The 13,242-nt window shown below is 52.4% G+C and overlaps 1 pseudogene; it reads right to left on the reverse strand.

Annotated features, from left to right (window-relative positions):
* Positions 1 to 1,156: 1,156 nt before the first annotated feature.
* Positions 1,157 to 13,033, reverse strand: LOC119567383 (annotated as a pseudogene).
* Between the last annotated feature and the right edge of the window lie 209 nt (positions 13,034 to 13,242).

The raw sequence follows: 13,242 nt of genomic DNA on the forward strand, positions 1-13,242 counted from the left end.
TTATCTGTAAATGTACTTTCGTTGTTCTCTGCCTGTCCCCAAGCCAGTCCGACGTTCCTCTGGCTGGGGCTGGCTGGCTTTACGCACTGCCTCCCAAACACATTCAGAACATATTTCCAGCACTCACATATAACTCTTTTGTACACAGCCCACACAGACATCACACAATGATTCTGGGGGGCCAGCCTGTCACCAGTTTATATATGACACCGTCTGGATACCTATGAGGACAACCGTGTGTGTGTGGGTGGGGGGGGGAATGAGTGTGTCAGACCTGATTTGAGTTACTGTACAGTGGGTGCTCTGCCAGTTGGCATTGAAGGGATCAGGCAGCACCTCAGGAATATTTTGGCCCTGGCGTTGCTATACAGCGCCGTCCACTGTCACTCCCTGCTCTCTGTCCCATTTTCTCTCTCTGCCAGATGTCTCCCTGCTCCCCTGGCAGCTGCCTTTTCACCATCAGTCCCAGAAACTGTTTTCCATCCAACGCCCCACTTATCCCCCCTCCCCCTCTATGCAGCTATCTCCTCTCCATCAAACCCCCTGTCTTGGAATCTAGTCACGGCACAGATCTGCACCGTCCTGGCTAACGCTGGGTGGGTTTGCAATGGAACATGGTTCTGATCTATGTTCATCTTCCCCTGCGTCATACAGGGCCCTGCAGGTGCCTCCCGGGCCAACGCAGCTCAGGGCACAGACGAGACCGAGGTTAGTCCTGTCTACACTGCAGCGCCCGACCGCGCTCTGGGGGTGTTGGCAGCCACCGTGCCCTCAATGGCTCCTGCAGGAACAAGAAACGGAGAGTGCAGACAGGGCCAATCCCTCCTCACCCATCCCTCCCTCCTCTGACTCCAGCCTTCCCCGCTCCTGGATCCCTCCCTTCTGCCAACTCTTACCCTGCCCAAGATCCTCCTGCTCCTCACACTGGGGTCTTCTCCCCTTTGTCATTTCTGCCATGGTTCTCTTCCCCCTTGTGGTCTCTCTCCCCTCCCCTCTCATTACATCCCCCAACCCCCTCCCCAGAGTCTCTCTCATGATCTGGGCTCTTCCCTTCCTGCTGCTGCAGCCCCCTCCCCACCCTTGGCCACAGCATCCAACCCTGACATTGCACCCACACATCCCCCTCTGTCCCTGCACCCCCACAGCCCAGCAGCCTGCTCCCCACACGCCCTTCTCTGCCCCCTCCTCTCCCCCAGCTCACAGGCCTGGGACTGGGAACTGAGGGAGGGGGCAGGCAGGTGATACCCTTTGTACCATCCCCATGGGAACAGGGCTGGGGGCTGGTCAGCGCTGGGAGGGGATAGTCTCTGCCACGGGTGTCACTCTCAGGGACAAAGATTCCCTTTGGCCTGAGCTGGGACAGGACAGATTATTAGGGGAGCAGTGTTTGTACCCTCCTCTTTGTAACCAACATAAAAATAAGGACGGAGGGTCCCGGAGAAGGTGTCAGTGAAAGTGAAGAGATGGGACCTGCCAGTCACACTGTAAAATGAGACCTCGCCTGCTTCATAGTCCAGGAAAACCCCCACCCGGCTGGGCCTGATGCCTTGGGGAGGGGGATCTTGGGGGGGGACGTGCAGGCCTCGTATTTCCTATCCCTCAGCCACACAGCCCAGTATCCATTCCCAGGAGTGAGTCTGACCTTCCCTGTCCTGATCACAGATTCCCTACAACCCCCCAGTCCAATTTATTTTCTCTCCCACCTCCACCTCCCTGTAAAACCTCCCGCCTGTGAATCCATTTGTGCCCAGGACAATCGGATAAGTATTGAATCTCTCAGGACTGTCAGGTCGATCCTGTCGTCTATCATCGTATGTCACAGTTTTCTGATCCTCAGACAGGACGAGGTTGGGATGAGCCGTGTTTGGATCCAGAGTCACATCCACTGGGGAGAGAATCAGAGTCAGTGCTGGGGGCAGGGGCTGGTCACTGGGATCAAAGGGCAATTCACCCACATGCCCATTAATCACTGTGATTTGGGGTTCCTCACCCTTCAGGGGAGTCGGAGCTCAGCTAATGCTGGGGGGACAGGGGCGGGGGGAGGGGGTGGGGAGCAGGAGTGGAAGGGAAGGAAGGGGGAGATCTCCAGGGGCAATAGGGGGGCATGAGGCAGGCACCAAGGAATCAGAGGGGGACGAAAGGCTGGGGGCCAGGGATGGAGCAGGCACCAGGGAGGGCATGTACCGGGGTGCAGAGGGTGAAGGAAGGAGTGGGTGCCAGGGTGATGGGGAAGGGAGGGGTGGGCACCAAAGGGGGGAGGGGAGGGGCAGGTGCCAGGGGGTCGGGTCAAGGGGAAGGACATGGGGGGAGGGGAGACAGGGACGGAGGGGAGACGGGGGAGGGTCTGTTGAGGGGGCTGAGGGTGGGTTGCACGAGGGGAGCAGAGAGGAGGGGCAGGAGCCATGGGGCTGGGAGGGGGGAAGTAATGGGGGCAGAGGAGTGGCGGGGGTAGGACTGGCACAGGCAGAGGGGGAAGGGTTGGGGAGGGGGAAGGGCAGGCTTGGGCGGTGGAGAACACCCCTGGCACAGCCGCTGCCACCAGGTGAGGGAGCCCCTCCCCACTTCCCCCCCTTCCGCTGCCGAGGTCCCTGCCGCCCCCCACCTCCCTCCTCTCCTCCCCCCTCCCCATGAGCCCCCCCCCGCCCCTCACTGTGTCCCTCCTCACCCCCAGCCCACCGCTCGCCATCCCGAGGACGAGATGCGGTGAGCGGTGGGGGGGGTCTCACGGGGGCAGGGGGTGAGGTGGGAGGCATCGAGTGACGGCCAAGTGGGGGAGGGCGGTGGGGGGAGAGGCCTGGGGCGAGTGGGGGTGGAGTGTGGGCAGGGCAGCGGGTGGAAGAGGTGAGATGGGGGGCTAGCCTCCCCCAAGGGAAGCTTCGCCCACTGCTGATGACGGCAGGTGCCGGGGGCAGAGGAAGGTGCTCAGGGCTGGGGCAGGAGGCAAACATGGGGGGGCAGCAAAGGAACGGGAGGGGCAGGTACTGTGGGAGCTGCTGGGGGGTCTGAGGCCACCAAGCCGGTTCCCCGTTGTGCTGGTGGCTACACGGGCAGAGGGGGATCTTCACCTGGATCTGAATGACTGAGGGCACAGATCCCAGGGACTGTCAACGGGACAGTCCACGGGCTCCGGGGTCACCTAGGGCGGCGCAAAAGGAGCTCGGGGCCGAAGTCCCTGGTTTCAGCTCCACGGTGAGGCACAAACCTCCTGCTGACCCCGGAGCTGCCAAAACTCACTCACAGTCGAAGTTTGGGCAGTAAAAGTTCCCTCGGTGCCTGTGTTTCTCCCTCCAGCCATGACCACGGCTGCCTCCCTCCAGGCGCGTGGACGCCTGTTCCCCTGCCTTAGCCCCAGCGTGATCCACAGGCTGGGGGAAGATCGGGGTCCAGCCATCCCAGCTAGGTTGGTAGGCGAGCTCAGGGGCGCTCTCAGACCGGGTCCCTCAGGCGAGGTCACGCAGCAGCTGGCTGGGGAGGGCTTCCCTCGTACATTTTAACCCAGGGGCTAGAGCATTCCCCTAGGATGGGGGGACTCCCAGTCCCTGCTCCCCTCGGGCAGAGGGGGAGCTTAAACTGAAACAGGGCTCTGCCAGTCTCAGGAGAGCGCTTTGACCACGAGGCGAGGAGGAGGTGGGGGGCTCCCGCACTCTCTCCTGCTGAGGATTTTCCATGGTGGGTAAATAAAGGGCCATTGGTGCAGGGACGGGACTCTGGCTTCCCCCCTCGCCGGGGGGTGCTCTCACCCCCCAGCTGTAGAGTCAGCCGCATACTTGCGCTCTCCGACCCAATCACAGGTGCCGACTCCGTGTTAGACTCCGGGGCTAGAGCACCCTCAGAAACAAAACAGTGGGTGCCCACCAGCCACCCTCCAATCAGCTGTTTGGTGGGCCCAGCTGTTTGGCAGTGGGCAGGAGGTGCTGGTGTGGGGCAGAGCGGGGGCAGGAAGAGATGGAGCAAGGGCAGGGCCTTGGGGGAAGGGGCAGAGTGTGGGCAGGGCCTTGGGGTGGGGGTGGAGCACCCACCCAGAAAGAAGAAAGTCGGCACCTGTGCCCAATGATCTTTAATTATTCAGTCCATTGTGGAACAGCTTCCAGAGAGAGGAGGTCTCAGAACAGACTAACTTATACCCCAGGGGTTAGGGCCCTCCCCTGAGAGCTAGAAGGCCCCTGTTCAAATCCTTGCCTGCCTTGGGCAGAAGGGGGAATTGAAGCAGGGTCTCCCAGGTGATGGCTTTAACCACGGGGCTACAAGTCATCGCCAGCTCCTGCACCCCTGGCCGGTTTGTGTGGCGTGAGGAAGGCGTCCAATTCATTCCCACAAGATCTGCCGTAGGTGCTAAGCAGCCTGACTCCAAGGAAGGGGTTCCCTTTGTGGATCACTGAGCAGAGCTAGGTGCCCATCTCCACGAGAGAGGCAGGGCTGAGCACACACCCCTTTCATCCGCATCTCCTATTGTCTAGCGTAGGCATCTCCTCACCTCATGTCTTGGCGTTTGGGAACCACAGTCTAAGGGCAGGTCTTCGCTTAAACTCCTGCACCGATGCAGCTGCGCCGCCGTAGCACTTTCACGAAGATGCTCTAAACTGAGAGGAAGGAGCTTTTCCCATCAGTTTAGTTCATCCAGCCCTGCCCCCCCGGCCCAGTGCATTAGGGTACCCTGGCGTGCGAGGAGCCCGGGGCTCCCGCTGCTACAATGTGCGTGCACATCCACTGGGCTCTCTCAACCCTGCTGGAGCTGCCAGACTCTCCCAGCCTGCTCGAGTACACACACAAGTGCGAGCCAGGTGAAAACACGCACACATAGCCACAGGTGTCAGGCAGAAAAGCTGCCGTATGGGCACAATTTGTGGCAACTGGGTCAGGGGAGTGTCACAAGCTGGTTATAAAAACCTGTCTGCCCTTGCAGTGGGGACAGGGCCTGCCTCACCCCAGGGCCAGGGGGACACTGAACAGCTCTTGTCTGGTCCTGTTACACGAGAAGAACATTGTGGGTAGAGCTCGGTCTGAGCATGGAAATCCTGCCGTTGGGAAGAGAGCGGAGCCGTTCAGTGCCAGTGATGGGCAGATAAGAATGCCCATCCTGCAGAACCCAGGTACGGCCCTGGGAAGGGGACATTAGAGGACATATTTCATCACTAATCAGCCCTTTCCCAAAGGGAGTGTGTCTCTGTGCTCAGCAATAAATCTGTGTTTCGTCTGCCCCCAGTGACATTGCTATTTCCAGCCAACTGAATGTCACAGGGAAACGCTCTGTGCAGGGAAAGGAGCAGAGAGCTCCCAGGGGAAGGTGGGTCTCACCATGGATACAATGCCAGCGGTATGTACAGTACCTGTGTAGAGCCGGGCGCTTCTCCACCCTGCGACCAGACACAGACAGAGGGGTAAGAACGCCCCTGGACACAGACACACTGAGCAGGAGTCAATGTCACCCGAGGGTCGTACTGGGGGGAATGGAACTTACTGAGCTCAGCCTGGAGTTTGTCTGAAAATAAAACAGAGAAATGAGTGAGTGTCACATTACCTTGCAGAAGGGAAGTGAGTGAAAAAGACCTTAAAGCAAGGAAGCCTCCTGGGCAGCAAAGGAAAAGGAAAGGAAGAAATACAGGACAGTAACCTCATCTGGCCACCTAGTCAGGAGCAAGAGGTTGTTAGAGCTAAAGAGGGATCCTTCAGCAAGTGAAAAGTATTAACCCTGTGAAGCCAGTAGAAAGCCACATTGAGTACATTGGGTGAAGCGAATGATAGGAATTAGGGGGTTAAAATGGAATTAGAAGACGGAATAGCCAAAAATATAAAACAAATAAAGGGAACAATTGAGGAGGGTAATGACAATGCTGCGAGACTGATTTCTTTGCAACAGTTTTTACCACACTGAGTGTGGTGGGAAGAGACCAGCCCTGGAGCTGCTCTTTTCAAGAAATGAACATCAGGGCTTGAGGAGTGAAGTAGAGATAATAGAACAGACTGATTAATGAAAGAGCCAGACGTCACCAAGACCAGAGGAGATCCTTGCCAGGCTGCAAATGCCCAAGAGTAGTGAAATGACCTAAGAGCGATATGGCGGAGCTGTTAACAATAATATGCATCTCATTAAAATCAGCTACTCTTCTGGAGAATCGGAATGTTGTAACCAGCTTTTCAAATTTTGGTAGGACTTGTCCTGAGAATGACAGCTCAGTGAGCCTTGGGGAAGGGGTTGGAAGAGGGGCAGGGAGGAGGCAGAGTTGGGGTGGGGCCTTGGGGTAAGGGGTTGGAATGGGGGGTGGGGCTAGGGTGGGAAGAAGTGGGGTGGGGCGGGGCCGTATGGAAGGGGTGGAGTGAGGTCAGGGCCGGGGGTAGAGGGGGGTCGAGCACACAGGGGAAACGGGGAAGTCAGCGCCTATGGTGGTATTAGTTAAGTTTTTCCTCAGTGATGCCCTCATCAGGGACAAACATTGTCGTTCATGTCCCCAGCAGTGATCCTCACACATGGTGCTTGCCGTGCCTGTGTGAGGCCCACGTTAAAGAAGCGTTGCTCAGTCATGAAATGGACTCAAGTGGCTTGAGACCTTTCCCTAAAGCAGCACCTGCTTGAACAGGCTATGTGACCTGCTTTCGTTTTGAGGTCCTTGTCTGATTGGAAGTGGCCCTCGGGCTCTGAGAGCACTGCTGCTTCGCAGTCCAGAGCAGGTGCCTCTCTCAAGAAACGGGGGAGCTGTTCCCCATTGCAGGCACCAAGGAAAGGATCTCATAAGACCAACTGAGACTCCAGGAGACTCTCACTTTGCCCGGGGATGGTGCTCGTGTGCGATATGGCATGGGTGCCTCTAACCTTTCCCTGGTACCATGTGGAGAGATTAGAGACCTGGTATTATGGGCTCTGGTTCCAGCCCCAGGGCATCTGTGGAGTCTGGTACCAAAGAGGATGATGGTGGCACTGACTGTCTCCGTGTCGGTGGCATTCCAGGCAGCTACAGACCTCCTTTGCCTTTCACCCCAACCTCTCCTTTGGCCCAGGGCTAGGCCATCTATCGCCCCATTGGCTGAACAGGCTGTTGAATCAGGGCCAGTATCGAGGTTGGTGTGGGAGATCTCAACAGCGTTCACCGTCCTTGACTTCGGCACTGTCAACCAGTCCAGTACAACTGATGACTTGGGGACCGATACTGCTTCCAGCCTCGGCATACTCACTGCAGGTGGAGCTGCTTCCATTATCAGCACTGGTCCCTGCCTTGTTATGGGTCACAGATGAGTCAGGCCAGTTACTTGCGCCCTCTGGTCTGGCTCTGACTTTATTCCTGGAATCCCAAGGCTTCTCAGTTTCAAAGCTGGGATCTTCCTTCTCCTGGTCTCCATCGCCAAACCAGCATCGGGGACTGTTTACAGAGCATTATAGGCATCAGGGCTGGTGCTTCTCTCATGGTCGAGATGGGGGTCTCTGGCCACAATGCCTTAGACTTACCAGAGGCCTCCATGGAATCTGTGGGACCTTCCTCGGTGATGGAGGCCATACTGCTTAGCTCAAGCAAAGGTGACATTGCTAGTCAGATCAGCAATAGGAAATATAGGCCCACCACAGGTTCCAGCACTGGTGAGCTTTACCCATGGAGTATTTCGAGGCCTATCAGGACCTCTTGTCCCCTGCTTCACTGGGGATTCAGGCAGAGTTCCTTCAATGAATGTCCATCAGTTAGTGGATGCCCTGCAGCCATCAGCTCCTGGTAGCGTAGCCCTCCCGATCAATGATGCACCACTGGAGTCTGCAAAGGTTTTCTGGAGCCTGCTGACTTCCATGCTGCCCACCACCCTGCACTGATTCAGCCTTAACTGGAGTATTGTGTCCAGCTCTGGGCGCCACATTTCAGGAAAGATGTGGACAAATTGGAGAGAGTTCAGAGAAGAGCAACAAGGATGATTAGGGGTCTGGAAAACATGACCTATGAGGGAAGATTGAAAGAACTGAGTTTGTTTAGTCTGGAAAAGAGAAGACTGAGAGGGGACATGATAACAGTTTTCAAATGCCTAAAAGGTTGTTACAAGCAGGAGAGAGAAAAATTGGTCTCCTTAACCTCTGATGATAGGACAAGAATCAATGGACTTAAATTGCAGCCAGGGAGGTTTAGGTTGGACATTAGGAAAAACTTCCTACCTGCCAGGGTGGTTAAGCACGGGAATAAATTGCCTCGGGAGGCACTGGAGATTTTTAAGAGCACGTTAGACAAACACCTGTCAGGGATGTTCTAGATGGTGCTGGTCCTGTCATGAGTGCAGGGGACTGGACTTAATGACCTCTCGAGGTCCCTTCCAGTTCTATGATTCAATGAAAGTGCACAGAAAGGGCTTCTTCTCTCACTTGGCATAAACTCCCTCGTCATGACTGCTGTGAATGATAGAGCCCAGCAGGGCAGGTTTAAGTCCATTCTGAAGGACATATTCTCCAAAAGGATGGATTAAATGGGCAGGAAGATTTACACTTGCTCCTCCCTGCAAATGGGAATTGTACGCCAGCAGGCTTTGGTGTCCAGTTATGACTTCGTAAATTGGGCAGTGATGCCTAAGTTTGCAAACCAGCTGCATGTAGCCACTAGAGAGGAATTTCAGGAATCTGATTTTCGACAAAATCTACAGGGTTCTGACCAGAGTGCAGGGTGAGGGGCTCAGCCTACATAAGCAATGAAGTATGCAACCTTCTAGTTGAAAAAAAGCCACATAATTTTGCTCCATGATCTAAATTTTCACCGAGAGATTCTGTGCTTGGAACCTGCAGCATCGGTGCACGGAAGAGCTAAGGTGACCGTGACGGGTTGGACCACAGAAACCCCCTGGGGGCTGCCAACTGATGTGCCAAGACTACGTCTGCCCCTGCTTACCCTGCCAGCCTGGGACTCCAGCACCCTGTCCTGGGGAGCCAGACACGCCAGTCTGCTCCAGCACAGACCCAGGGTCTGAGCCACATGCCCCAAAGCTGCAGGCTTATCGGAAAGCAACTTAAGAAGTGTTCCTGTCTTTAACACTCAGATGCCCAACTCCCAACGGGGTCCAAACCCCAAATAAATCCGTTTTACCCTGTATAAAGTTTACACAGGGTAAACTCATAAATTGTTCGCCCTCTATAGCACTGATAGAGAGATATGCACAGCTGTTTGCCCCCCCCCCCAGGTATTAATACATACTCTGGATTAATTAATAAGTAAAAAGTGATTTTATTAAATATAGAAAGTAGGATTTAAGTGGTTCCAAGTAATAACAGACAGAAAAAAGTGAATTACCAAGCAAAATAAAATAAAACATGCAAATCTAAGCCTAGTACAGTAATAAAACTGAATACAGATAAAATCTCACCCTCCGAGATGTTTCAATAAGTTTATTTCACAGACTGGTCCCTTCCCAGTCTGGGCACAATCTTTTCTCCTGGTTCAGCCCTTGTTCCAGCCCAGGTGGTAGCGAGGGGATTTCTCATGATGGCCGCCCCCTGTGTTCTGTTCCACCCCCTTATATGGCTTTGGCATAAGGTGGGAATCTTTTGTCTCTCTGGGTCCCCACCCCCACTTCTAATTGGAAAAGCACCAAGTTTAAGATGGAGTCCAGTACCAGGTGACATGATCACATGTCACTGTGAGACCCCCCCAAGCCTTCATTGCTCCCAGCCTGACTCACAGGATGGCCTGCCTGCAAACAGAGCCATCCACCGTCAATTGTCCTGGTTGATGGGAGCCATCAAGATTCCAAACCACCATTAATGGCCCACACTTTGCATAATTACAATCGGCCCTCAGAGTTATATTTCCTATTTCTAGTTTCAGATACAAGAGTGATACATTTATACAAATAGGATGACCACAGTCAGTAGATTATAAGCTTTGGAATGATACCTTACAAGAGACCTTTTGCATGAAGCATATTCCAGTTACATTATATTCATACTCATTAGCATATTTTCATAAAATCATACAGCCTGCAACGTCACTGTGATTTTTAACATTCCTGGCATCCGCCGGATCCTGGGCTGCTCTGGTGCCAAAGCAGCCCCTGATGAAAGTCAGGGCTAGTCCACATGGGTGTTGCAGTGATGTCATCTCCAGAGCACCGTCTTCTAGCATACGGTGACTTGCACGCACAACACCCTCATTTCTATCCTGGGGCTCCCTATGGTTTTTCATAGGCCAAAGCACATAAAATAAATTTCCCCTTCTGGGGGGTTCTGATACACTATAAATTAATTCATTTATTTATTTTCTCCCCTCTTGTCACTTTACCTTTCTCTCTGTGTTGCCTCCAGAAGGACTACCCGGCCAGGGCAATGAGAACCACCAGGAGAGCCAGGATCACCCCCAGAACCACAGTCCAGGCATCGACTCTTGGGAAAAACAGCTCTGCAAGAGAAAGTGTTATTGACTTGGGAACAAATATGTACGTAAGAATATTAGAACAGCCAGACGGGGTCAAACAAATGTTCCATGTAGCCCAGTATCCTGTCTTCTGACAGTGGCCAAAGCCAGATGCTGCAGAGGGAATGAACAGAACAGGGCAATAATCAAGTGATCCATCCCCTGTCACCCACACCCAGCTTCTGGCAGTCAGAGGTTTAAGGACACCCAGAGCAAGGGGCCACATCCCTGCCCATCTTGGCTAGTAGCCATTGGTGGACCCGTCCTCCATGAACACACCTGCTTCTTTTCTGAACCCAGTTATACTTTTGGCCTTCACTAGATGGCAATGAGCTCCACAGGTTGACTGTGCGTTGTGTGAAGAAATATTTCTTTTTGTTTGCTTTAAACCTGCTGCCTATTAGTTTCATTCCTTGGTTCTTGTATTATGTGAAGGGGTACGTAACACTTCCTTGTTCACTTTCTCCACACCCATCACAATTTTATAGACCTCTGCCCTATCCCCCCTTAGCCGTCTCTTTCCCAAGCTGAAAAGTCCCAGTCATTTTAATTTCTCCTCAGAGTGAAGCTGTTCCAGGCCCTTAAACATTTTTGTTGCCATTCTCTGTACCTTTCCATTTCTAATATAGCTTTTTTGAGATGGGGCAACCAGAACTGCCTACAGTATTCAAGATGTGGGCGTACCATGGGTTTATATATATTTATTATGATATTTACTGTCTTATGATCTACTCCCTTTCTAATAGTTCCTAACATTCTGTTCGCTTTTATTCATACCACTGCACACTGAGTGGATGTTTTCAGAGAACTATCCACAATGAGTCCAAGATCTCTTTCTTGAGTAGAAACAGGTAAGTAAGGCCTGATCATTTTATATGTCTAGTTGGGATTATGTTTATCAATGTGCATCACTTTGCATTTATCCACATTGAATTTCATCTGCCACTTTGTTCCCCAGTTTTTTGAGATCCCTTCATAATTCTTCACAGTCTGTTTTGGACTTAACTATCTTGCGTAATTTTGTATCATCTTCAAGTTTTACCATCTCATTGTTTACCTCTTTTTCAGACCTTTTATTAGTATGTTGAACAACACTGGTCCCAGTACAGATTCCTGAAGGACATCACGATTTACCTCTCTTCTTTCTGAAAACTGACCATCTATTCCTACTCTTTGTGTCCTGTCTTTTAAGCAGGTACTGATCCATGAAACCACTTTCCCTCTTATCCCATAACAGCTTACTTTGCTTAAGAGCCTTTGGTGAGGGGCCTTGCCAAAGGCTTTCTGAAAGTCAAGGTACCCTGCATGTACTGGATCACCCTTCTCCACATGTTTGTTGACCCCCTTCAAAAAATTCTAATAGATTAATGCAGCATGATTTCCTTCTACAAATGCCACGTTGACTTTTCCCCCAACAAATCATGTTCACCTATGTGTCTGGTAATTCTGTTCTTTACTATAGTATCAACCAATTTGTCTGGTACTGAAGTTAGGCTGTAACTGCCAGGCTCGGTTCTGGAGACTTTTTGTTTTTAAATAAGAATTCTCTTCATCACCCCCTTGAGAACTGTGATGTTCCAGCACAGAGAGAGAAGTCACATACAAACCTAAATACTCTTGCTTGAAGCTTGCAGCGTAACACAATTTTGTTTTTTAGAATCCAGAATCTTAACACCCAAGAACCCAAAACAGAGAGGGGCTGCTCCCTAAGGCAGCAGGCACAACTTCCACCTTGCAGGGCCCTAGAGCTCAGTCTCTAGCCCACGCCCAAATGTCTACACTGCAATTTAACAGCCCCTTAGCCCAAGGTCCACAAGCCTGAGTCAGCTGGCATGGGCCAGCCATGGGTTTTGAATTGCCGTTTAGACATATCCAAAGAGAACTAAGCTTATTCAGAAGTTTCCAAGAAGTGCTCAACATGTTGAAGGTCCAGGCCAATAAATAGGAGACACAATGATAAATACTTTCTGCCCATGTCTGTGGCATCTCAGTCCAGCCATGTGCGGCATGGACGGGCACTGACCTGCTATGGAAATCGCTGACTCTCTCTCCTGGTCGAGTCGGGGGTTCCTGACACAGCAGGACACTTTATGGTTGGACTCTTCTGTTAGAACAATGGCAATCTCTGTTTGAAACAGGCCACTGGCCTCTTGGGATATTTTTTCAGAGGCTGATGGTAAGAGCTTCCCCTGGAGATCTCTCCACTGAGCCTCAGGCTCTGGGTACCATCCAGATGATCGACACACCACCTGGATCCCTCCATCCTGATGGCCCTCTACAGAGATGTCAGGATCGGAGCCCAAACCTACAGAAGAAATAAATACATTTGTGATAACCCAGTAATGAGCCAAAAGCTTTATTACACTGTTATCAAAAGCCGTTTCCTATCAAACTAATAATTGAATGTGAGTCCACGAGTGCAGCTGGTCACCTAATTTGGCCAGATTCCTATTTGATATAGAGTAGAATTAATGTTAATGTCAGTGCTGTTCTATGCACAAACTTTCTCCAGTTTAGTTAACCTGGTTTAGTTAATCAAGTGCAAATCCCTTAAATCAAGACTTAAACTAAATCAATATAAGCCATTTCCAAACTCGTTTCAGAGGTTCCACCTGGATGTTTGCACTAGTTCAGCAGCTCTCAAATTTTAGCAACCTAAGGACCCCCATTTTGATTTCAAATTTTCAGCAAACCCCCTAGCCCAACCCGCTCAGCACCAGGCCCTGCTCTCACTCCACCCCTTCCCCCAAGACCCCATCCTTGCCCCACCTCTTCCTGCCCCTGCTCCACCCCGCCCCTCCTCTTCCCCACCTCTTTCTATCCCCTCCCCTGAGCCCACCCGTCTCTGCTCCTTCCCCTGCCTCCCAGCCCCTGCTGC

Source organism: Chelonia mydas, chromosome 11, assembly GCF_015237465.2.
Source record: "Chelonia mydas isolate rCheMyd1 chromosome 11, rCheMyd1.pri.v2, whole genome shotgun sequence".
Taxonomy (NCBI): Eukaryota; Metazoa; Chordata; order Testudines; family Cheloniidae; genus Chelonia; species Chelonia mydas.